General features: G+C 43.0%; 1 protein-coding gene across 1 annotated transcript in view; it reads right to left on the minus strand.

The window, feature by feature from the left end:
• The window catches only part of ZIC3 (Zic family member 3), a 223,401-nt gene that overhangs the window by 17,135 nt on the left and 179,105 nt on the right, over positions 1-27,161 (minus strand). Inside the window, exon 22 of the mRNA XM_080553641.1 lies at positions 11,082-11,234. The gene's annotated coding sequence lies outside the window, so the exon portion shown is untranslated. The remainder of the gene's footprint in view (positions 1-11,081; positions 11,235-27,161) is intronic.

Genomic DNA, 27,161 nt, shown 5'->3' on the forward strand with positions numbered 1-27,161 from the left:
CGCCTGGAAGTGACTCGTTTATGTAAGTTTGCTAAATGCACTGCCTCAACAAGTATATATGCTCAATTGATAGATTAGTTACAATAATGCGCCCTGTGCACTTGCTTGAAACCTCCCTGCTTGAAGGGCTAGCAAGCTGGTGTTTTTGCAGATCTCAAGGAGAAGGAGAATTAGAGGAGGCAAAGCACGTCCATGCCAGATAGATCCAAAGGAAGCAGCTCCATTGCTCAACCACTATGTGTCCTGAAACGGTGTGATAATAATACTCCCAGTCCTTAGTTTTAAACACATACAAAAATTATTGCAATTATAATAAGCCACGTAAGAAACTCAGTTATGCTAGAAAAACCTATGTATGCCTTCTTAGGCATGCAGTACAGGATTATGAACAGTTATATCTACAAAGTTGATCTGATAAGCGAACATTTATTGTGAGTTTTTAGAAAGTGCCTACTTAGAGGAATTTCCTTACAAGAAACTACTTAATCATTTTACCTTTCACACAACTGTTAAATTGGCAACATAGTCCAAACAGAAATCATTTTGCTGTACTTCAGAGTTACCCGGTTTTAATGAGTCTCTGGAGGTATAGGGATGGATTTTGCTGCCAACTACCATTCAGCCTAATATTGCAATGGAAACATCAAACTAGAAGAATTCAGCGTGTTCCTGCTGTCAGACTGCTACACAATAAAGTTAGCACTCATGAAAAGGGGACAAGAGGCATCGAGAATATACAAGGGAAGGAACTCCAGCAGTGAGATCCAGGCCTACTTTCTCAGCTGAGTTAACTGAATGTTTTTCGTGCTTACTTGAAAATGTGAACGTATAATAGCATGTTCAGTTCAGAATTTAAAAAATAACAAGCTCTGTTCAGAATGGAATAAAGGTCAAAGACAAAACCCAGAGCAGAGGCAGTGGGTGTTTGGAGCAGTAAACTATACCATGAAAACAAGAATGGGTACAGTGGTGCAGACCCTCCCTGTGCGACGTAACATGTTTTAAAATTATTTTTATGACCTTAAAAAGGTGCTAGAAAGATTCATCCCCACATCAGAAAGACAAAATATGGTAACAAAGGCTCTGTGACACAGACTGCAGTCCTGGCTGCTGGTACATAACAGAAGGCATTTAGTAGGCAGGGCTGCAAGAAGGCTGCAGCTTCATGAAACTACAGCATGGTCCCTTCTCTGAATGGCCTCACATATTAAGAGCTTCTTTCAAATCAACTCGATAGGTGTTAAAAAAGATGGAAAGCAGCTTAGTATGGGATATGAACATTCCTATTAGTGTCGCTCCACTTGAACAAGAACTCATCCTTGTGAGGATGAAGTGTAGTGGCAGTACCAAAATCTAACCAAGAGAAAGACACTGTTCCTGTTATAGAGAGTGGACCCTCCCCCATTGCCATCTTCATAAAAAACTGCTAAATCAGTCATGAATTTCTGATCAAAAATCATGGTTCACCTTAGTCAGTGATATTAGTACACTCAAACCACAATCACACTTTAATGAAGACTTTTTATTTCCCTCTGTCAAAGGCTCTCATTTAAGCATGTGCTTATCTTTTAAAAACGGAAAAAGAAATCAACAGGATGCAGTAATTAAGAGAGAAATGCAGGCTTATGCTTCAAATCTCTGACAGGAAGTGGAAGACTAAAGACAAAATTAACTGAATAATTTCCCAAGCTCAATATACATTTGATAATTATATCTAATAGAGAGAGTTATCCGCTGATTTTGCTCAACATCAAGGAACTGGAAAGTCATTAGAGAGAAGAGACTTGAGATAATCAGCTAAAAGCCTTTAGTTGGATTTTAGAAGTTCAGAGGAGAAAGTATGCTAATTTTTCTGCATGTTCAGAGGAACTTCAGAGAGTCCTCTCCTATCTGCAAGAGCTGCAAAATGAAGGCAGAAAACCATATGTACAAACTAGAGAACGAAGAGACACTAAGCCCCTTCCGAAACAGCTGCAAAACACAGCTGTCATGTCTCAGGCTTTGAACGGGAGGCTCCAAGGGTGTCTGCCCCTTACCTTCCCCTCTCAGTGCCTGCATCCACATGCTGGCCAGGGGTGCTCCCCTCCTCCCAACCTGGGATGCTCCATGGTCCCTAAATTAAGCAAATACTCTGCACAGAGATGAGGACAACATACCCCTGTAAATCCTGCCCTGAACTGGAAGGAGCACTTTTCAGGTATCGTTCTGTCTCCAGACCTGACACTCCAGCCTCCCAAAGCCCATGCCCTTGCACCCTCTTGTGTGAAAGATCTCACAAATTAGTCTTATATTGACTCTGAGAATGCCCCAGCTGTGAGACCTGATGCCAGCCAGACTGCAAAGCACTGGTGTGATTGCACCTTCACATCCAGCGCTTGAGGTCTGCTTTTTCTACAAAGAACTTCTTGCCTGGGGCTGGTGAAAAGCACTTCTCTGGAAGAGGACTATGGTGCCAACATCAGCTCAGCCTTACGAAACATAAATGCAAGCGGTGAATGAGAGCTGCAGGTGCTGTGATAAACGTCATTAATTCTAGTTGCTTTGATTCATTCATTTAAAAAAACTATACTTGGTTAACAAGGAATACCAGACTTTGTCAGCTGCTGCCCATCAGGGGACAGCTGAAAAATTGCCACTCAAGTCACCTTTCGTTAAGAATCTCAGCTGATTTGTGAGAACAATTACAGTATGACTGCTGAAATCAATAAGTAAGTTTCAGAACAGACAGATAGATTTTATTTTCTTGCCCAGCTTCCATTTATAGAGACCAAATGAGGCTATCACTGGAAAATCTTATAAAGCCTAAGAGCCTCTTAGTTAGAATCTAGTTAAGAAGCTAAAATTCCCTGCTTCAGTTAGCCTCTTGCCTTGCCAGGGCAATACAGTGGTGTGTTCCTCAGTGTCTCACAAAGGGTTACCATTGAATGAAGCGGGTTTAAGAGATTCTGATTAAAGCCATTCATCTCAGATGAGATGGAATGGAGTCAAAATTAAATCCTGGGAACAATATAGGTATGGAGGGCAATCCATAACAGGCAAAAATTAGGATCCATACACAGCAGCCTGCAAAGTCTAGGGACATACTTAGCAATTGCCCACTTTCTGTGGGGCTTAATATATTAAAGGGAGAAGAGAAGCAAGTAAACCATCAATACACAGACCAAGACTTTCCTCACCCTCCTCAAACCATGAGAAATACAAGCTAATTCATGAATTAACCTCATGCCAACCAAACTTTATCACTTGTACCAAAAATCTCTTTCCTGAAACTCCTTGTGTGGGAAGTCCTGAACATGGTATCTTTGCTTTGCAACCCTGTGCTCCTGGAACCCTGCATTTTCCCTTGTGGCCACCCTGACCTGGGCTCCCCTAATCCATCCCTATTTTCACTGATTCAGATGCATCATTGAGTGACTAGAGTTTATCAAGCTCCCCCTTGCCCATTGAGCATCTCAGCTGTTTATGAGCACAATTTTTCCCTGGCAAAGAGATATCATGGGACTTCTCTTGGCTGGCTATTGCATGGAGGTCAGACTAAGTCTCAATAATTTGAATTTGCAGGGCTAAAATGATGGAAATTGTAGCCAGTAATACAGGTGGGAGAATGTGTAAAACTTGGGTTATACTTCTGAATCTTAATATTCACAACAATGTTAATATAGAAGAGTGGGTTCTTACTGGTTGGACCCCCCCCCCCCCCCAGAATATATTATGTGAACAGAATATCAGAATGACCTTCCCTGATTCCTTTTAATTCTCTGCTTCTGTGTGAAGCAATACACTTTTTAATTCCTTACATTTGGAATAATGATATTAATTCTAGCCAGCCAGTTGGGGTGGAGACACTTGCAGCTGGCTGCTCTGAAGGCATTGTAACATTGCTTCAGGCTGAGCCTTTTGCGGTCCAAGTACATGGTTGGAAATGGCACTTTTCCTAGAACATCTGCCTTGGCTTCTGTGCTGTCAAAAGCTGATGAAGGTGGGATAAGAACAGGTTTTCAAAGCATAAAAACTATTCCAGCTACAAACGTTCAGCAACAACAAAATGAATTCATGAATGAAATGTCATTTCTGCATCCAGGACTGTATTTCCAGGAAATTATCATTTAGCATGGCGTTTAAGCAGTAGTTAGCCAGCTTCTTGGGCAAATTCTGACCTCTGATTTTGCTAACCCATGGTACCATTCTAAGGCTTCACTCAAGAGCAGACCTACATGATCTGAGCTGTAAGGAGTGAGGTTGAAACTTTCTCCTGGAAAACAACAGATTTTGTGTTATGGGCTGGAAATGACACAGGAGAAGAAAAACCTAGGTGTAGTCACTGAATAAAAGATGACTAAAAGACAGCAGCGTAAAGTGAACACATCAAGCACAGTTATCTAATCATCCCACTGCAGGCAGGGTGGCAAAGCTTCCCCTGGAAAGCCTTGCAGCCCCCTAGCCCTCCTCTGCCTGGCTCTGGCTGTTATTTTGCTAATTTAAGCAGTTTTCAGCTGCCCCTCATGAAGTAAAATCCCCATTACTGGCAAGGGGATTGGCCAGTTACAGACATCTGATGTTAGTGAAGTTTCAAGCTAAATCAGAGTAGAAGCCTAAACTCTTTTTCTTGCAATGAAGAGCAGGGAAAGCATTTCCTGTGAGAGGACTACAGACTCACTCTGCATAAAACCTTGAGTGCTTTTCCTGTCTCGGTCTCTGACTGCCCTCCTGCACCTCCAATTGGAAAAAAAAAAAAAAAAGAGAAAAAAAAGGAAATGAGTGAAAGACAGCAAGAGTGTGAAAAATCTTACCCAGTCGGTTGAACCCACTCCTACAAACGTTTTGGTTCACCAAGAAAAGCACAAGGGAAGCTAGAACAGGCATTAAACAACAGATTCACTTTGCTAGCACAGTTTTAACAGAAAGATATACCCTGAAGACAGAAGGCCATGTCCTATTTGCAGAACACAGTTAGCTGAAAGGTATTTATTTTCCTTGGTTCTGTTCTTCATCTGCCCCTGAGGCAATAAATACATGTTCTGAAGAGTGGTTTTATTCCCTTGCATGACTATCTATGTAAATGCATATACTTGTGGTACTCTATTTTTCTGCAAAATGTAAGTGCTGAACCAAATTATGATCTATTTTTACTGAATCATGCAGGCATGTGTATAACACTGATAGAGCTACACACATCCATACATCTCTATCTATAAATGGCAAGGCAGTCTCTGTCCTAATATGGGAGTCTGTACAGATATATTTTAAAATAAAGCCTGCAAGTCCCTATTTTTTTACTGCCAAGGATTTCTTGTGTGTCATCTTAGTGCCCTAAGTGGATTTCAAACACAGGATGGGATTTTTCTATCATCTCCCACTCCTTTTACTATAAAAGAACTGCTGGAAAAGCCACACTCTGCAGAGGTTTTTAATTGCAGCCAGATTTCTTAGCACGGCCCATCTGTACCTGCAGTCATCGGGCTTCTGCTGCTGCTGCTCGCTAATAAGACACACAGGAAAACAAAGCTGTAGGGACGAGGCCTCTACTGACTTTACCAGTGAGCGATAACAACCTCAACCTGTTTGTGACTCCTTTTTTTCCACTTTCCTCGTCATACTGCAGAAATATCTGTATCTCTGCCTGCAAGGAGAGGTCTCAGCACCCACCACGTATCTTTGTGATGCCTCAGTTTGGGAATCCCTGCCCAAGCTCTAGCATGCAACGCACCATCTACCCCTGGCACTGCTGCCAAGGCAGAGGTCAAGTGCTGCTGGGCAAAGAGACACCAGGGCTGCAGTCAGAGAGACCTTGGTATATGCAGTATTTACTGCCATGACTCTCTTCACAACCTGCAAGCATCTGGCTTAGCCTAGAGCTGACCAGTGCTGGTGGTCAGTGGGGTCACTGGCCCATTAGCACTTAGGGCAACCCAACACCAAGGCTTCAGGCCAGTCAGCGCTGTGGAACAGGCACAGCTACAAAGCAATTGCTGCTTGAGCTGCAGTGACCACCCCTAATGCTGAAACTGTGGTTGTGCTGTGTGTGAAGCAGTGCACCGTTATACAGCGCAGAGTGATCAGCTTTAATCCGTAAATCAAAGCATGAGGGTGTGAGCTATTGTCCAAGCTAGACAGAGTAATGGTTTTCTAAGTGAGAATTGAGAAAAAATACTGGTTTCTTAATACATGCCAGGAGACGGGTGAAAAAAAAGAAGACATTTCACTTGTTATATAGACACATCCATTTCTTCATACTCAGACAGGACTCCTTTAGTTTTGTGCTAGACCTAATTAGATTTTAAATGAGATTCCAGCACCTATAATAGCTTATTCTGATTGTTCTTTTTATATCATACAGGCACTGAATATTCATTGTGTTCATGTGATTAAGTACCAAATCAATAGATATGACTAGTGGACCTGTTAGAATTTATGCTTTGCTTTATAAATACAAAGAATAAAGTCATATCTGATGCACAGTTCAGCCTCTCTCTTTGAAGAGTTGCTGTGATTGACGTGGCTGGTGATCACAATGAAAATGGGGGAGAATGAGTAATTTAATGAATTTTCTGCATTTAGGATAAAACCAAAAGGGATTGTTACAGTATGGAATGAGTATCCAAGGTATTATCATGGAGAAAGAAAAATGTAACTTGAAAAAAAAAAAAAAAACAAGGGTGACTGCTCCTAAAGCTGCAAATTCTTGAACCTCTCCCGTGCCCATAGGATCCCAGGTAGCAGAAAGGAAAGGACCACAGCTGTTAGCCTGATATTGCCCACAGAAGATGGTGCTTATGAAAAATAAGTCAATAGAGAAAGGATGAAATGATTATTTTTCCAAGTGTAAATTACATGTCTTCACCCATGTAAAACAAACAAACACAAACAAAACATTTTATTACCAGCCCCCACTTCTTCACAAATAAACCAGAGCCTCCCTGTTTATAAAATTCTGCCTGAGCTATTATGTCTGTCTTGCAGCACAGTTAATTAGCTTGGGCTTAGCGCTGCTGGCTGCATGGCCTCCAGCTTCCAATCTAGCCATTTGGATTAAACTTTAGATGTGTACTTGCAGTTCAGAGACAAAATGTCGATAACAATAATTAATACACTTAAATTACCGCTCTTGTTCAAAGTCAGGTGATCTGAACTGAAGGATTACACCAAAGCAACAACAAATTCTATGTTAACTCTAAAGAAGGTATATGGGACAACAAGGAAACACAAGCATTATGTCCATGGTAATCTAGGCATGATTTAGTTACCCTGATTTGCTTCTTAATACACATTTTCCTTGTCCACAGACTATGGTTACTACTCCTGTCATGTCTACTCCACCGTGATTTCAGCAGTGTGAGTGTTTACTGTCTCCATCCAGTTGTGCTCTTAGTTTTCACCTGACAATTTTTCATGCCTGTTTTCCTTTGATTAAATATTGTGAATTTAATTTTCAAATACAGCTGGAAGATTTGGCTTCCACTTGGAGTAGTCAAAAATTATATAATTTCTTTTGTTATCATGTTATGGAGAGCAAGTGCCTTCCGTGCCCCTTGAGAAAGACATTGTCTCATGTTTGCACAACATCCAGCATAACCTGGATCTGATCTACAGATCAGATCATTATAGCATGACTCACCACACAGGAATAAATGCATTTTAACGTGGCTTGATTGGGAAAATCAGATTAACATAAGCAGTCTGGATTTTTGTTGAATGCCAAAGAGCATTCATGCAGTAAGGGAAACACAGCACAAGGAATCTTGTAAAACACTCACTTTAAATCCCCTGTAGAATGTGAGACGAAGTATTATTTCAAACCTGTGGGGATGATTTATGCAACCCAAACTTTTCCCTAAAGGATAAGTTCTGGAGTATTTTTCATTACTGCATAGACACCGGTCTCCCCTAAATTGCAGTTACATGCTGTTTCCCTTTTAATTACCTTTTCAAACAGCTCATAAATCTTGGAGAAAACATTCCGAGAAGGCCTGTGTTTCTGGGTTTGAAACAGCATCCACCGAAATCAATAAGAGCTTTTTGAGTGACTTCACTGGGTTCTGGATTAAGTGCTGGGCCAAGACTAACTGTGCTTTTACTAATGACAGTCAGAATATCATAAGACAGGGTAAGAAATGCAATTCCATCAAACGAAAACAACCAAACAACAATCCAGTCTTCTGTTCATGACAATTCTCTAAATTACTAAAGCTACTTCAGCCTGTTGGCATGACGTAGAGAAACAGGGACAAAATTATTCAGGGGGCTGTGGGGGGAGAGATCGGGGTGCAATCTGAAAGTTATTCACTATTTTTCTGGTCTTTGAATAGAGACAGGTTGGAAGTGGAAAAAATACATTATCCCTCAAGCAGGATAGTTGACAGAGCTGAAACTCAGATACTCTGGTACAACACAGTGCCAAAGCACTGTGGGTCAACACTCCACCTGTAGCTTGCACTGCTGTATCTGGTGCTTGCATTTCCAATCTTTATTTATGCAAGGGGGTAGAGACTTGTTGCCCCTTCTTTCAGCAATTTCTCTTGTCCGAAAGTCCAGATGACACTAGAAGTCCCATTATACCTTGGGAAGCACGCATATGCAGAGCAATGTGCTGAGCAAGCTGCAAGGTCTACTGCATGCAGCAGTGACCCAGTCTCACCCCAAGATCCTGGCAGTATCACATGCAGAATTAAGCAGGTTGCTTTAAAATCAAGAGAACTTACTAAGAAGCTACCAATGAGTCATACATACCTATAGTGGAGTTTACTAAGTTTATGCAGCTGAGAGCTGTATTTAAAACCACTAAGGCATCTATCTGTGCTACTAAAATCTCCCTCAAGAGACATGGCCAAGCCTTCTGGTAACGTTTCTTCATGCCCGTGCAGGGAGATCTGTTTGCTGGGACTCCTGCTGCCTGGCAGCACGTTCCCCAGCAGCTCACTCATTCACATGCAGTAGCACAAATCCCAGATGCACAAAACCCTGCTTTAACAGTGGTTCACCTCTCCGTTTTCCACAGCCCTTAAAAGCCACAGCAGAATTAATATGAAAGGGGGAGAAAAAAGAATGTCTCCCACAAGGCAATCCTACGAGATGAGTATATAACAGACATTTACAGAAAGAGGGGACCAACTCAGATTCTACCAGGTAAATGAAAGAGGCATTATTCTCTCTAAAATCAAAATCTCTGGTTTTCTGTGGGAAAGTAACACCTCTTCCAAAGGGCAGAACTAGGAGTGCTCAAATAACACAGCCAGTTCTGCAGTGTGCCAAGTATCACATTAAACCAGTGACTCCCAAATACTCTGCATCTACACAGCAGCAGCCTCACACCTGATCTGGATCAGAAGGCATGTGTTTTCTTCACCTGCATCCCCCCCCTTCACCGAGGCATGCGTGTCACTGCCAAAAGAGGCAGCACCTCACCTGAAGCAGTTACATCTCCAGTGTCACTGGCCCAGAAGCATGCTCACAACCCACAGCACCAGAGCTTGCCTGGAATTCAATCATCCACCAGGGACAGAAAGGAAAAGGTAGAATATATGCCTCCTTAATGCCCAGTGCCTGCTGGGCTGGTTACTCTCCAAAGTAGAATTCTGTCATTGCAGTGTAACAAAATATGATATTTCTAGATCCTTAAAATTACAACTCTGCTCTATTTCATTACTAACCCCTGCAAAGGCTGTAGCAAATGCTCTTGTCCTGGAAAAAGTCATGGGGAATAGTCTGGTTCCTGCCCCAGATTCTGACTGTCAGGTCTGGAAGTCATTCTTCCCCTTCATTTACAGACCTCTTTTCCTAGAACATTTTTATTTGATTTTTTCCATGAATTCCACATGGGTTTTCAGCATATTCAATCCTGCTGTCTCCTCCGCCAGCCCAGTTCCATCTCTGGACTGCTCCTGTGTGCCTCTTCCAAATGGAATTTTGATTAATCTGGGATTGAGCAGCCCTGGCCATCTGCTGCCATCAGAAGAGGGATGAGACACTGCACCATAAGTGATCGCTTCTCTGGTGCCCCTGAAGGAACAACGAGGGGTCAGACAAGCAGTCTTCACTCAGACTTGCCCTCCAGGTTTCACCCCTCCATCTGGACACTTCACGATTTCAGTATTTCTGCAAAATGTCTACTTCCAACAATTAGCGTGGGGTGTGTGGGGTCTGCTCCATTTTATATGCTCCAATACTATAGAAAAGCCTTGCTTTTATTGATGAGTCTGACACTCCAGGCAGGATAGTAATTACTTATAGAATCCTGTTCCAACTCCCACTGATGCATCTATTTCTGGAAGATGCTTAGTCTTGTTGTTTAATTCCCTGTCTTCAAATAAGTTAGTGTGAAATTTTAACTACATAAGCTACTTTTACCTAGAGATCTAGACTGTGCATTTTTGCTGGTAAAAACTGATGCAATTCCATTTTCTCATCAGTTAGTATCAGCTGAGGATCTGGCCTCTTAACACTATGTTAAATTATGCTTTCATAAGCTATTAACTTTTATGCCATATTCACATTGCTCCTACTGTTAAACATCTTGGAGATGCTGATACGACTGGAGTCCTGTGAGCCAAGTCTTCTGTGGGTGACAATAGGAAAATGGCTGGAGGAAGACCGTGCAAGGACAGGACAGGGGGATAGGTGACAACATGGTTGGAACAAACAACCAATAAGACAAAAAAGCTCCCACAGCTACCCTGAGAAAAATCAAGCAGGAGCAACGGAGGTGGGATTAGATGTTGTTAATTTTCCTTCAGACTTTTATGGTCCCACATTAAATTCAACATGGTCTGGTTATCACTTTGAGCAATGAAGCTATTAAATACACCAAGCTGATAGGAGCAGCTTATGAGCTTGGGCCTTTGTGGGTGAAAGAACTTCTTTTTAAGTCTGGCTGGGTTTTCTAATCACACTTTCTGAGCCTGCATGTTTGGGGAAATTAGCACTTTGAGGCAGCAGTCTGTGTTCCCAGACAAGGCTGATTTTGTTTCCAGTAACTCTGATGTTTGCCAGGTTTAAGTTTAATGACATTAGGTCTCGCACAGGGAAAACCTTCCTGTCTTTAGCGAAGTGCTAATTATAAATGGGATGTCTCAAGTGATGCTTACCTCTATTGTTACGTTTCACAGAGTATTTCCCTGAAGAGCCTCAGAGTTGGCTCATGTTCCCAGCTCTGCTGTTGATCCACAGGGTCCTCGACTACCCGTGGGGTATCTTTGGACAACAACATCTTTTGGACAAGCAGTTCCACTTCTGGGGGCCTGCAAAAAAAAACTGGTGAGAGGCAGTCCCAACCCAGGCTAGAGCTTGTGCTGTGGGCTCAACATCAGTGTCTTGTAGCTGTTACACACTGCCCACCTATCCTCCATCCCACCAGAGGTCACCTATTTTTTCCCTAAATATTTCAAATTTCATGCTAGAGACACAGCAAGAGTAGTTAGCTGGTGCAAGCAGGAACTTGAGCACAAACAGGGACTCACTGCTGGAATCCCAGAAAATAGCCCAGGAGCCTATATGCAATTTGCACAGGTGTTATCCTGCTAGCACTGGCAGCCCAGCCCAGCATCCAGAACCCCCAACTACCTCCCTGTTTGGCTGCAAAGCCCCATCAGCAGCAGCAAGCCACAGTCTCACCATCACACCTGATGTTATGCTGCACAGCCAGGGTGCACCAGGGCTTTGGGACAAGCTGAATTGCTCAGGCTCCCTGGGAAGTTAACAGGGAGAAATGCGTGGGCAGAAAGACCCACCAGAAGAGCTGATTTCTTCCTGCAGGCTACCAAGGAAACTAGATTTTAGCTACTTTGGATGAAACTAATGCCCAATGCATTCTTGCTGGAGCAGAGTGAATTTTGAACTCAAGTTTGTGCTTGACCTGCATGTGACCGTGAAGAGCACAGCGACAGAAAGACTGCAGAGTGTGACGGCTCTGAAACCGCTGCTTTATCTGCTTGACCTTTGCTTTCTAGAATCTTCTCTTGGGGCTGCAGACGGACTTGCTGCCGAGCCGTGCCCAGAAATAGGGCACTTATCTCAGCAGGGCTGCTCTCACCTTCTGGAGGTGAGCTGCAGGGCCAGCACAGTCTCTCCCTTTCGATAGGCAAGTTTTCTTATCAAAAAAATGCTTTGCACTAAGAAGTTCCAGAAAATTCATTTCAATTTGATTTAGATATGGTGTTTTCTCTTTTTTTCAATGTGAAACATTTAATGCAGGTTTCTTGATGGTGCCTTTTCAGCTGAGCTGTGCTGTAGAGGAAAAATACGTAAGTCCCATCTACAAAAAGATGCTGCACTCACTTTCCTCCTTCTACGGGTTTTCTGCAAGCAGGTAAGTGCAAAGAATGGGTGCACAGTACAGCACATGGTACGGATGACAGCTGCTTCCTTGGTTGACTTCTGTTTATACATCTGCAGTCCCATACTTAGGTTAAACCACCAAGTTTCCTTTGCTTCCCTGAATAAAGGAAGATCAGAGCACTGCTGCTCTCATTTTCCTTATCTCATAAGTGTCCTCTTTGCTTTCCTGAGCAATCTCTAAACTGGCTTGGGCACGCTGATGGCAGGAGGCAGTGGGGCAAGAAGGCAGTGTGTGTTTGCAGAGAGGAGGGAGTGCTTGCTGCGGGCCCACTCCTACCAGGCAGAGATTTTTCCCAGTTATGAGAAATAGATTTTTTTGCTGCTGTTGTTCTTTTTCTGTGGTTATTGCTAGATTTCTAGTATTGCATATTTGCTCAATTGGTAGGTTTGTATCTGCTTTGGGGGTACAAACTGTACCTGTTTTGTGATCTACACTTCACTACACAAGCAGCAATACATTAATTGTACAGAGAAAATGTTTTCCTCTGACATGTGAAATTAATTTATTTATTGGTAGGAATCAAAACAAGCCACTTTGAAGTGGAAATATTATTGTGCCCTTTAGATTTTACTTTGATGAAGCCTACAATACCATTCCTGTTAGCCATCTGTTTAAATCTTAATTAAATGGTGTTTCCATACGAAAAACAGTCACATCATCCTCTCTAATATAAGGTTCTATAATTGTTTCAAAACAGAAATACAAAGCTTTAAAAATTGTCTTCTCTGTCAACAGGATTTGTTGTAGGTTGTAAATTATTTTTAGTTTTGAGTCCTAGCAAGAAAGCATCAGTTGTAATGACGTTTCATACATTTGCTATAAAAGCTTTCCACACCACAAAGATCTGCAAATATGAATTGTTCTTTCTTTGATGAGTGGGTGATTTCAAATGATTTATTTGTTTATTTATTTATGTCTTCCCAGAAGCAGAAAGAATGCTTAACAATTGAGCCAGTTTCTTCAACTTTTCTCAAATGTCACTCTAACTACAGAGCAGCTCTTGCCATCCCAGCATGCCCATCCGTGTGTAGTATTTTAGAGAGAACAACCAAGGGAAATGAAATATGCTTAAATGGGGCATTCATCGGTCTGTCCCCAGTCATCGCGGAGGAGTAGGGGCTGGCTGGTAGTTTGGCCATACTGGAGGGGATGACAGAAATGCTCCCTTCATCTTGTCCAGTGAAGTACAGCCAGACTGGCACACCCAGCCTCATGCTGGAGCAGGGGTGGAAATGTAGGGGGATGTATGCCTCCCCTTCCCAACAGATCTCCCCTTTCCTACAAGCCTTCCCACCGTGCCCTGCTGAACTGGGGAGCTGTGCCCTCGGCAAGGGCAGCCCAGGGCTCAGGTCACTGCAAATGATGTGGGCAGCAGTACTATGGCTGCATCCATGAGCACGGCACCTCCAGGGCTAAAAACCCCTTAGAAAGCATTGCACTTCAGGAAGAATATCTCCTCAGGTCTTGGGCTGACTGTTTTAATATTCATACATTCGCTGGCAAGTCCTACCAATGACTATTTTCAGTCGTCTTAATTCATCTGCTTAAGCCTGCCTCCCACAAGGATTCAGACCTTTAGGGACCTCTCCAGCAGAGGTGTGGAGGAAGCATTTTGGCTAACTTAATATAAGCTTCAAATGTCTCTGTGGCCAGAAGCGAACTGATTCTCAGAATCCAGCCTTTTCCTCAGAAACTACAGCACAGAAAACGGAAGGAAACCTCGAGCCAGGGTTTTTGATTTAAATGTTTCAGACTTCAGGTTTTATCTGGTTTTCTAAAAGTGCCCTCAGGCAGAAAGTTTACTCTTTTATTCCATGGTATAAGAAGCATCATATCATTTTTCTACCTTACATTTGATTCCTGGAAATATCTTAAGCCTGTGAGTCACCTCCTTTGAGTTCAATGTAATCATGTATGTTTGCCAAGTGTCCCTTTCCAAACAGAGCTCAACTTTTGTGTAACAACAAATTCAGTTAAGTAAATAAAAGAGAGAAAGAAAGAAAGAGAGGGAGGGAGGGAGGAAGGGAGGAGCAGAGCAGAGAAAATATCCTCTATGAAAAAGTAAATTTTCCAAAGCAAAGTTAAAGTGTTGTCTCCATTTGTCCTCCTCCTCCTCCTCCGGATTCCCATTTGAGGCTGACTTAAGAATCACGGGTCAAACTCTGCTCTCGCATACACCCACCTAGAAATACTCCACTAACCATAGCCTGGGAGATGCTTGCCTGGAAAAAGTGATAGGATTTGTGCAGAGAAAAAAACTTGCTGAATTGTTGTTTTTGCACTCCACAATATGCGATCTTCCCCTGGGTTTGTCCAGAGAACAAGGAAAGAAACTGAGAGCAGAAATGTCCTTCCCCACGAGGTGCATGTCCACCATAGTCTGGAGCGGAGCAAATCAATTGCCCTGCCCGTGCTGATGCTGGAGTATTGCGGTCTGGTGCATTTTACCATTACCTTGCCCTGCTGACAAACAGCTTTTTTGAAGCTTTTAGGATACCATGACCTGCCTCTTGCAGGGTCTCTCCCCTGGACATGACTGTGCTGACAGGCGGGAGAGCACTGCTGCATCCCTGCATGGAGCCGGGAAGAGTGGGCAGCTGCAGCTCTGCAGAGAACACCACCCTCGCCAGTCACTGCCAGTCCAGGAAGGTGACAAATCTTCGCTAGGACCCACCTCTGATTACTGGCAAACACTTTGAGTGTTTTCTGGCAGTTTTTTAGCTCCATTAATTAAAATTCTCCATTTCACACATTGTTGTGCCAGGTGAAGTAAAGTCTGGTTCCCGTCAGGAATTGCTCGTACTGCAATTTCTCTCCAATGGGGACGTTTGTATGACAGTCACTGCAGCACCACTTTCTATGAATACAGTGGGGTGATCAGGGCTCCTACATGCCCAAACACTCTGGCAGCCCGGACTGATCAGCCCTCTGGCTCTTTCCAACATTTTCATAAATTTCCACCCACCTCCCGTTTGATAGTGCCTGCTGTTCCTGACAAGGACCTGAATCTCCGACTCAAAAGGGCTGCTTCTGCTAAGCAGAAGCAATCCCGACATCTGTGACATTTGTCTGGAGGATGGTGAGATAATGTCATCACTGGCAGGGAAATGTCACTAATAACTGCTTTTGTCCTGTTTTCTTTGGTGGTAAAGTAATAATAAAGAAGGGAAGACCTCTCCCACTCAGATACACACAAATTTCCAGTACCTTCTGCAGTTGCCACTTGCAGACTAGAAATGTCATGGTTAGAGAATATGGGCATGGTTAGAAAATAATGGGCAGATCTCTGATTGCATTACTGTCCCAAATTCCTCATTATGTGTACAGGATGCAATTCATCCCTCCATAAAGAATCATCAATAAGCAACTGTGTCCAAGCCAAACTGAGTGAGATCAGGCAAAAGAAACTATGCCAGTCCCTGTGTGTGCTCTCCTGGATCCTGCAAACCCGATTCTTGGTATTTTCCTCCCAGTTACAGGCTGACACCGTCTGTGCATGCCCTTTCCATTCCCTGTATCGAGCAGTCTAGAGTGGTGCAGAAACTTCTTTGGCAGACAGCTGGAACACACTTTTGCTACATTAAGCTGTATTTTAACATGGAAGTTTGCACCCAGCATGACAATGTGAATACTAAATTTCCCACACCAAAAAGTAACTGTTTGATGAAAACTGGAACTGCTGACAACAGTGAAAGCGATCTTAGTCACTTAAATTACACAGTGGCAGGCTCAGATTCTCACACTGAGAAAAGGAAAAGTGATGATTTGGAGCATACAATGAAAGCAACACTTTGCTTCTTGAAATGGATTAGTTTCCTTTGAGATTAAGCCAGCATCCAGAACTGCACAACATGTGCTAATATTATTGGCAAAGTCCACCCTATAACAAAGTGGTCATCAAGTAACATAGAATAACACTGTGACTGCTTTAAAGCACTTGCCTAAATGTAACAGCTACAGTTCAGCTCTCAGCAAATACAGCTTTTTCCTTCTACAATGCCCTTGATTCAAAGAGTTGGTTTCAGCCTCTGTTTATGTTCCCATCCTATGCACACCAGCGCACTCATGCTGGCCTGGTACAATGCTCCAGGAAAGCAAAATTCAAAGAGTCGCTGAGGAGCAAGGCCAGGGAAGGATGCACACTGTGCTAGGTGCCGGTCATACAGCCAGGAAAAAAGCAGTAGGTCAGCCACAGCTCTATCTCAGCCCACCCAGTTTTCTCTACTGACTTCTCAGCCTCGATAGTGCTTTAGAGTATTTTGCACTTTGCTCCAAGCACAATCCACAATCACATCCCACAGGTGTCTCCCGCTTTGGGTAGATTTGCTTTGGTTCTGTGTGTTTGTTAGCAACATATACAGCTATTGCTGTGGCACTCAAGAGCAGCCCTGGCATTAGCAGGAGGCAAGGGGAAAACTTGGGATGCCACAGAGGGACTTCCTCTGGGATGTGCTACTGTTATCACACTGCCATGGCAACAGCTCCTGCCCCCACATAATTGAATGGAAAATGTCATTGTGCCTTGTCCAGGCACTGGCTTTCTGTGAACAGACAGCAGCTGCCACTGGCGGCCTTCACAGTCCTCACTCGGTTGTACCCATCAGTTCTGCAAAAAACTCGTATCTCCAACCAAAAATGCAAAGACAACATTAAAAGTATTTTGGGGATTCTTTAATCTTATGAAACATCTGCTACCTCAAGAAATGCCCATCCTGGCAGCCGGTTTAGAGCAAAAAAAAGGCAATGACACTCAGCAAAGCCTGTAATTAAATCATAGAACTGCTTGCTACAAGATATTATAACAGCCAAAAATATAAACAACCTGAAGGGAATATAAAAAAGCCTAGGGAATATCATGGAACACATCTCCACCATGCTGTTGCACACAGGTTTGTGGGCAAAGGCCACCTCAGGAACACCTGAGTGATCATGTGCACCGATGCAATTCTAGCTGTGAGAGATGAGCTCAGTTCATACCACGGCTGGTTCTTACCATTCAAGTCATGAAATAAAGGCTTTGCCCTCATTGTTTGAAAACAGCATTTAAGGAAAGATCTTTTCCTGCACGAATAAATTACTTTCAATGAGGGCATGAACCCATGCAGCAAAAACATTGTTGGAGGGAAATACTCAAAAAAAAAATATCTAATATTAAACTAGTTCTAGAAATGAATTATTCTTGTTCAGGTAAGCTGTCTTTAAGATGACTGCCAGGCTTAGGGAGGTACATTTCAGAAGCAGTGAAAACCAGTGGGCCCCAGATGCATTTAGAAGTCTCCCCTTCTTCCAAATGCAACCCAAGACTCTTCCCTTGCTCCGCTCCCCCTCCCCCCCTGAGGAGAATTCAGACCTGTGATAGCAGGGGAAGACATCTTCTAATTTCATCACTGAAAAATAAGTTTTCCCACTGTGGGCATAAACACACACAGCTTTGGAACCAAAATTACCTCTTCCCAGCAGCTACTCTTAGGTCACCCGGGTCCCTCTCACTGCTCCCGTACCTTCTGCAATGCTGCTGGATCAACCACATAGGGTGATGGGGATTCCTCAGCCTTAGGGACTGGCACAAGAGTTACAGCTGTGACTAACCGTAGTGGTGCCATTTCTCTTCCGTGGGGGTTGAAACATCTGACAGTCGCTTGTTCTCCCACTTCTCTTTGCCGTACTATTTCTTGCCTCACCGTTCCTTTTCTAGGTTTGTTCGTATGTGAGTCTGGTGCGTACATATGTCCATACCCCTCCATCACGCTATAATGAGTTGTCTCACACTGTAGTTTCCATATAGCTGCTAAAAGGAGGAGAGTTTTAAATAAACACTGAAAACAGACTCAAGAGGTAGGAAGAAGAGTTTTGACCGTAACATTCTGGAAAATCCTGTGAGCAAGGAAGGGGAAAAACATAGGAACTGATGTTCACAAGGAAGCACTGGCAGAGCAGCATCCAGGAGGGTGAGAGCAGGCCTATTTCAACAGATTGTTTTCTGTTCACAAGGCAGACTTGGCCACTGCTGTGACAAAAATCTCCTGAATCTGATCTTAAAGTTATTTAAAGAAAAAAACAGAAGGAAAGAGCCACATATGAGAACTCTTAACCATTTATGACAAAGTGATGCAGACCAGTGGAAAAGCAGTCTCATTGAAACAATTGGGCAATTAAAAAGGAAGTTTTCTAATAAAATTTTATAGTGGTTTCTAAAAAGCAGAAAGCAATATTGATGCTGCTGGGGATGCTGAGATAATTGCGGGAAGCCTGGCTTGTATCCAGGAAGCAACTGAGCATGGCTGCTGGTCACAACCCGATGCCTTGGCTGCTGCCATTAAATGGTTACAAACCAGCAGCACCAGCTAAAAGAAAAGCAAAGATTATGGGCTCCAGGGAGTACTGGTCTGGGCCGAGCAGCTCCCATTCCCTGCTCGTGTGCCTGAAAGCTCCAGGTGCTGCCCCTGCATCACCAGAGTAAGGGAAAAGAGCCGAGCAGGGCTGTCTGAAGAAACAAACTGGTGTTATTTTGATTTCCTATTTCCCCATGTCAGAGCAAAGACTTTTCTGTTGATTAGCCCCCGAGAAATAACTAGAATGAGGAGGACAGAGAGGCTGAAAGAGAAAACTCCAAGAAGTGTCAGAAGTAACTACTTGGTATAAGCAAATTTATTTAGAATAGAGGTGATTCTGAGCCCTGAACTAACATGTAAACGTCCCTGAGGCATGGGTCCCAACTATAAACTTTGAAGGTATCCTCTTTCATTAAGGTACAACGCTGGTGGTACTCAGATCAAGACTCAACAAGGGATTTAATCTTAAGTGGAGAACTGTCCATTCAAGAGCTTGCCTCTGCCTCTCCTTGCATGCCTCTTCTCTGTCCAGATTTGCAGATCCCTGGGGCAAAGCCTTGTTCCCAGGGTGCTGCTGATGGAAGGAGAGGCCACGTCAACAAAATTAAAGCAAAGCCACATTCACTACCAGGATGGCACTGTCAAGAATGCAGATGCTATGGGGTCAGCAGAAAAGCAGGTGTTCAAGGACACTTGTAATAATAGAGAAGGAGGATGGTAAAATGCAGAGCTGGTCCACAGAGTGATTTGTACACATGGAAGAAAGCCCTCCTCTGTCCAAAACGCCCAAGTTTCTGTGGGCATACCTGTCTGGACTCCACTTCTTACGGTGATTACTGCCATGCAGAGGCCACCAGACCCACTGCTCCCATGGCATTTTCTTCTAACAAGTACATAAAATGGGCTATGCCTCTCAATTACCTGTCCCATGGAAAGGTAACCCTGAATTTTAAGTGATTATGTATGTACCTATGCTTATGTACACACGGCAGAACACAAGGAGACCAAATTAAAAAAAAAAATCAGGGATGGAAATTTTGACCTGTGAGAAAACATCCCCGAAGTAAAAGCTACTAACTGGGATATTTAATATCCTTCCTCCCCCATCTGAAACAAACAAATAAAGCAGACAAGCAAGCCTGCCATTCTGTCAAAGCCTCTGTGAAAAAAAGGACAGGCAAAAGGAACAGTGCAAATCAATCTACATTACATTACCTCACCAGGAGGACTTGAAGGGACTACAGAACATTTTCATTAATCTTGCATGGGGCTGCTCTGTGTCATCCTAAATTGCATCAACACAAGATGAAGCCAGCAGCCACTGTCAGCGCATGGGCTGGAGGAAAGGAAGAGGGGAGATGGCCCAAATTCCTCTCCACAATGAGGTGGACCAAGAGGCAACTTGATGCCCAGCTCAGGCTCTTCCAGGTGGGTGAAAATTCTGCTGCGACCAAGCAAGAGAAGCACCTCTAAGTCCAGTGGTTCCCCACCTTGTTGGAGGGCCAGAAGTAACCACCACGCTGAGCCCTTCTTACCCATGCATAACGGCATCTCCACGTGCCCCAGTCAAGGTCTCTTGGCTCACAGCTCCCCAGTGTGGTGGGCCAGCCTGAGCAAGTGTCTGGGACAAAGGTGTCCATCAGGGTCAGCACTGCATTGCAGGAGAAGCAACAATCCTTCTGCACGTCTTCCTTGGCAGTGAGCAAGGGCGAGGTGCACCCCACTTTAGCCAGCCAGCATGTACCATGCATGTACCATCTTGCATGTACCCCAAACCCTTAAAATACAGGATCCCCACTTTTCCATTTTATCCAAGGTCCATTATAAAAAGAGGTCATAGCCAACAAGAAGATCCCCGTGTTCACACTAGGCTTTGTTTTACTACTGTCCTGAGGCTAGTACACTGTTAACATCAGCACCAGCCTTAGCAAGGATAAGGAGGGCTTGTTTAAGTAGGCAAGGGAGCATTTGGCTTCTTAATCCACAACAACATACTGCAGAGCAGGCTGCAGGCCGGTGAATGAGTTAACCCCTGGCAAGAGAAGCTGTCCCAATTAAAAAATAAATCAATCTGTGACACAGCCCCCCCCGAATGATTTAACAGTGCCCCCTGGGTTGTATACTGGCTAAATCTGACACACTTTAAAGTGTCCACCTTTCAACACATAGCCTGTCTCTTTGTCTGCAGCTGCCACAGTGAAAATTGCTCCAGGTTTGTGCCCTGAGTCTTGCCTCTATTCATTTACCCATGGCATTAGCACAGAGACACACTGAAGATGGCTGTATTTAAGCTTTTTCAACCAGAAAATGCCTAGCTGTCCTAATTCTGGACTGTGAGTAGTCAGTAGTAGGGGTTAGGTTTAAAAAAAAAAAATAAAAAAAAAATGAAGCATTATCCTATAAAACAGATCCTGTGTGATGCTTTCAGTTCAAATCCAGTTTGACATTAATATTTACCTTAACTTCCCTGGAGAAAACAAACATGCTGAGATTCTGTGAAGAATACAAATTTGAAGGTTTCTTCATCAAGCTGAGTTAGACTTAGAATGGGCCCCCAAAAAATGGCAAAAATATCCAGTTCTAAATCTTTAACTCTAGTAATAGTCAGGCAAAAGTTCTAAATACACCAGGAAGTCATCTGGCACAGGTACACGCTACCTGTGCTCTCTATAGGCACCCTTTGAAGAAGATAAGAGGAATTAGAAATAAGCGCAAAAGGAAAGTGGCTTCCAAGAGCAGGTATCATTTCACATCCCTTGCACAAGAAACCACAGAGCAAGTGTTACAAGCTGGTGCTCTCTCCTGACCAATGCTTCATGAGTTACTTAATCAGACAACATTGCCCTCTTTTGTTCATGGAAAACCTCTAGAAGAGAAGTCTCAGCATCCTCCTACGTAAGTATACATACACTATTACTTGCCCTCTCCATGCATCACTCCAGCCTGCCCACAGGCACCTCTTGGCCCTTGTTAACTATGAGAAGCAAATTCTGAAAATACCAATATAATCAGCTGGGCACCAGCTCTCAGCATATTCATTTCCACATGAATATACCAAAGGTACAAACTTACAGTTGCTTGTTTTAACTCCAGATTTTCTTTTCTTGGCATTTTTGTATCACTAAAAACACAGCTTTATGCATAGGCGTGAAATCCAGACACAAAACCCAGTGAAATCAAATAGTGCTGAGTCTGGCTTTCCTCTTTACTTGAAAGTAACAGAAAAGTACAAGCGGCAAAGTTTTCCACATCATTGCACTGGCTGTATTAGCTAAAGTTTTAATGCCTCTCATTAATCAGCTTTGAAAACCAATAGATAGTGAACATGGAAATGGAACTCTGCTGCAAAATTAAGTTGGTACTACAAATAATACATTAACAAACAACTTCAAAAATCATGTTCCTCTTTGTCACTGAAATAATTACTGCATCAACCAATGGGGAAGTCCTTCCTCTCAGTAACCATGGAAATATTTAAAGGTTGCCAAAGCTCTGCAATTATGGATTTCCCAACAGTTTCCCATGTGATGTGGGAACTCAGTGTATCCTGCACAGAAAATCATGGCCTCATGCCACAGAAAGTAAAAATGTACTTTAATTATCACAACAGAAAGTAATAGTTGGTCAAAAGGCAGAAACCAGAATTACTCAAAATCAACAGAAGACTGCCACCAGCTTGTAAACTGTCTTATCTGCCTTGTCAGAATTAAATGCAGCCATATACTGTATCTATCAAAGGTTGTGGAAGAAGGCAATTCCATGTTTTTGTGAGTGTGAAGCTATCACAGTTATGAATACAGATGAGGCTGCAGGCAGTGAGGCCTCTGTGCAACCCATCAAGTGAAGCTGGAGCAAGATGAATGGAGAAAACCCCGTCAAAATTACTTTGGCCCCTGATCAGCCTCCAGAGCTGCTAATCTGGGGCAGCAGAAATTGGTGAGAAGGACTCATCCCATGGCTGCAACAGGACCAGGCTGGGGCTGTGGAAAAGTGACACAAGGAGACACCTGCACGCAGGGCAGTACTACATGCGGTGCCACCCTGGTCCTGGATGCAGCTGTGGGGTCACATACAGGGAAGAACAGCCCTCCCTAGACCAAAGCAGTGCCTTAGCTTTCAGGTTGTTTCTCTTATCCAGCATAGAGCTGAGCCGAAAAAAAAGGAATCACCCCATCTCCCCACCTCTTGTCTGTGGGAGTCCCCTGCCATGGGAGCAGACGTCACTAACTCTTGCACACAGATTATTAAAACTGGGCTGAGACAGGAACTCGGACAAAGAGGGTACTCAGGGGACCTGCTGCCACTAGGTGGGTAGCCCAGGCTCCTGGCACTGCACAGGGAAGGGGACTTCCACGGGGCCACAAGATTTCTCATCAATAAAACCTTCAGTGGACTCAGTGATTGACTTCAGCAAACAATGCCAATCTATGTACTACTCGTCTTTCACACTTTAAATCACCGCAGTTAAAAGCACTTCCCTTGATTTTCTTGTTTTGCATCTGCTTGTGTCATTACCCTAGGATCACTTTGAGTCTAATTGAGCTTGCATGTGCCAAGTGAGGAGAAATTCCTGGATATGCTTGGTATAAAAGCTGCCACTCCCTGTCTCTGTAAGAAACTATCATACTAAGTGCTAGCTCCAGGAATACTGTTGGAGGAAAAACACATTTGTTTGTTGTGCTTCTACACATGGGTGCAAGTTAGTAATTACATATGACAAGCATCAGTCCTTTAGCTGTCGGTCCCACCACTTTCTTAACCTTCCTCTCCATCCCCACCCCCGCCAAAAAAAAAAAAAAGTTCCTCAGACATAATAGTGTTAAGTAACACAGAACAGGGGTGCACATATCTTACACTGCGGTATTTCTTCCCCTTTTACTGCATAGCTTTGACTGCATGAGCCTTGCCTTCTACTAAATCTGTAAAACAGACTTAATCAAGCACAGCCTCTGAAGATCCAGAGTACTTTGGTCAGTGATTTGGTTTATTTTCCCCTGCCTTGGAATTGATATCCACGGCCTTTGGCCTTCTTCAAACCTACACAGAAAAGCACATACCAAATCCTTTTTCCCCAAGAAGCTGATTTAGTCATCTTTTTTTCTTTTTTTTTTTTTTCTCTCTAAAACTACAAAGATATAGAATAGAGTTAACCTTCAGGGAATTTTGATTGTGAAATGACCTTGTTGACCTCTTTACTTCTTCTATTTCACTGAATCATTCAGAAGACCACCTCAACCAAAACTGAGAATCTGGCTATACAGGAACGCACGCACAAAGCACAGCAAGGAAAACCTTTGTTTCCCTGTGTCAGTGCCTGCAGAGATGTGTGCCAACAAGAATCAGCTGGCATACCGCTCTTCTTGCCTATCGATATGGCCTGCTTCATCATGAGGCTTCCTTAGGGACAATCATTATAATGATGAGGGATTCATTTGGTTTCACATAGTAGCAAATTTCCCCAAGGTTTTGTAAGGATTAAAATGACTCCAGAAACCATGTTCCTTTCAGTTAGACCTGGACACTACCAAATACAGGCTAGGAGAAAGTTTGGGCACCTGGCTGATACTGAGTTCTTCCATTCGCTAGCAGGCCATTTTGTCCAGGCACCAGCAGGGACAGATGTAATGCTCTTATTAGATGTGTTATTCCATTAAATGCCTTAGAAACATAAAAATCCCAGGTTTGCTAAGGAGGAGAGATGGTGTCTGAATACGCAGTGTCCTGCTGCAGACCAAGTCAACGCTGGTGTCTGCCTGTGGCTCCTTGCACAGTTGCTTGCATTCATACACCCAGAAATTACAAGACTTCTGTGATTAACAGGGAACTGTGGTTATAGAGCTGAAAGCATCAGGATTTGTAAATGTGGAATTAAGGCTTTATTGAATTTGTGAGCATTTCTCAATAGCAAATCAGGTAGATCCTTCATTTAATATGCTTGTTTCAGGTGAGTCATCTTTCCAGACAAATCAAGACTTAATCAAAGAATAACACTCCAATGTAACATGGCTGTTGAGATGGAAATTTGGAAGAGGCTGATGAGGACCTAATACAGCATCTCCCCACCACTCAGCAGACTTCAGTGACCTGCATCATCTGCCCTTACAGGGTTATGGTCCAAAACTTGAATTAAGTTAGAAATAAAATAAATGTGGCTAGTGTATAAACTGAAGGTTGTGTTAATACTGCATTAACTGCATTTATCAAAGCTTCTCTTACACAAATAAAGAACTGGCCTAAATGGCATAAGTACACGCACTTACTGCATAACACAAAACCAGCACAATGCACACTGACTTTTGTGGGGAAAGATAACCTGAGCACGGATAATTACATAAACAAAATCACTACAAGATGAAAGGTCTCAAACTGAAATTATATTTAAGCCTCCAAACCTACAGACATTTTTGTACATGTATACATACACTAATATTTCCATTTACTTCATTGGTACAATTTGCAGGCTTTAAAGCCCGTTCTGAAGTGTTTGCATGTTTTAGTCACGCCAAGTACCGTTTCACTGCTAAGATACCCTCGAGTGGCTCGTGAATTCAGCAGTCCCTAGATTCCAGTGCTGCTATATCTATCACCAGCGCTGCATGACATACAGTAATTATAGGCTGCTGTCAGACTAGTAACATCCTCAGCAAGTAGAATGGAGCTCTTGAGCATCACTGTGCCAACCAGACAAACACGGAGCTCTTCTAAAACGAGAGATTAACCAAAAGAAAGCAGGCCAAATCCTGCTCTCATTTACCCCTCTTGGATAGGCTGCACGGATGTGGCTGCCAAGACAATTTGGCAAGTTGCAGCCCTCTAGCAGAATGGACTCCTTTGCACGGCTCCTGTGAACGGAATGCAAATGCATGGGCTGTGCTGGAAGAGCCATGCCCAGCAGCTGTCCTGCCACCCACACTGCCACTGCTGTCGGCGCAGCCCAGCAGAGAGGTTAAACTGTGCCCCAGCATACGCACGCTTCTAAGTCGGATTTCCCATTCTGGTTGGTTAAAAATACTCGTCTTGAAACTCCTTCTCCCCCACCAAAGTCACACAGAACAGTTCAGAATGGTTTTATTTTTTTCTTACTAAAAGGGGGAAATATTTTTTCAGCTCTAATCATAAGTAAGAGAAGGGGTTTTCCTAAAAAATAAAAAAAAAAAAATATACAGAGGCGAAGAGGGAGCCTGGTAAAATTTCACCTAGAAGTAAACAAATAGAAGATGTCTTAGAAACTGGTTCCCTGCAGACAAGGTAATGGGTTTCCGTAATTTTCATTCAGAGAAGTATATCAAAAACTGAAACAACATAGTCCATCCAAAGTCTTGAACAGGAACACAGCCAGGTTTTACCAACTGCCATGCCAATAAGTTGTCCGATAGGGTACATTTGTTACCGAAGCTGTTCATTTCTCCCTTTTCTTTTATTGACAGAGATTCCAGGATTTAGTGGGAAACTGCCCAGCTACTGAAATGCAGACTATGGAGATAATAGGCCTAACGTTGCTAGTGGTTGCAGAGTGGTCAGGTCCCATATGATCTTTCTATCATTGTGACCATTCCCTGGCAGGGTAGAAAACTTGGCTTTGGAAGCCCACATGAAGGGAAGGATACCATGATATTTTACTGCTCCACAAACAAGGTAGGGCAAGGTACTGCTCAAAACAAGGTAAGGAAAACTCCTCAGGCTGACTTTCCACACAAGTCAGTGTGCAGCATGATAAGGGCAGATCTCTCCACCCCATTCAGACTCCTGGAGCAGTACATGAGCTGCCATGGGGCTGATGGGGAAGCATCTCACTGGCAAAGAGGAAGGAGGAGAAGGGCAGAAGGTCTTCTTTTTTTTCGCCCAGATAAAACCAGCCTTAAGTACACAACAAGGGTTGAGATTTATATGAAAGGCAGAACTGTATAAAACTAAGAACAAAGGAGTTTGAAAGTTTTATTTCATGTATATCAGTTAACAGATATCTCAAAGTATAGCCTAAGAGATTATAAACAAACTTTATATAGATGACTTAATCAGTTTATATATCACCAATGCTATTTATAAACTTATTTTATGCTGTGCAAATCTATTTCTTGACCTAAAATAGCAGATGAAGATTTTTTGTGTCATATAACAATCTCTAAACTGGTAGGGTTAGAGCTTACTGTCTGTCTTATAAGTCTGTAGTGATATACAGTGTAAAGATCAAGTTGTAAAGAAATGCAGATGTAAAAAAAAAAAAAGAGAGAAAGAAAAGAAAGAAAGAAAGAAATCCAAGCATGTAATGAAATGGGAAAACGGTGTTTTTCTCAACAGGAAATAATTTTACAAATAGGACCCATATTTCTGTAAATAAACAGCTGCCTTCTCATTAGCTTCACGTCAACCTATACTAAAATATACATCAGAGAAGTCTGTCAAAACAGTCACAGAGGAAAAACAAGAGCAGAGTTTAAAAGCAAAGCCTTCAAAAATTGTTACGCTTTTCAAGTCTAAGCTATAAACAGGACAGAGGA

The sequence above is a fragment of the Anser brachyrhynchus genome, assembly GCF_964034855.1.
Source record: "Anser brachyrhynchus genome assembly, chromosome: 13".
NCBI lineage: Eukaryota > Metazoa > Chordata > Aves > Anseriformes > Anatidae > Anser > Anser brachyrhynchus.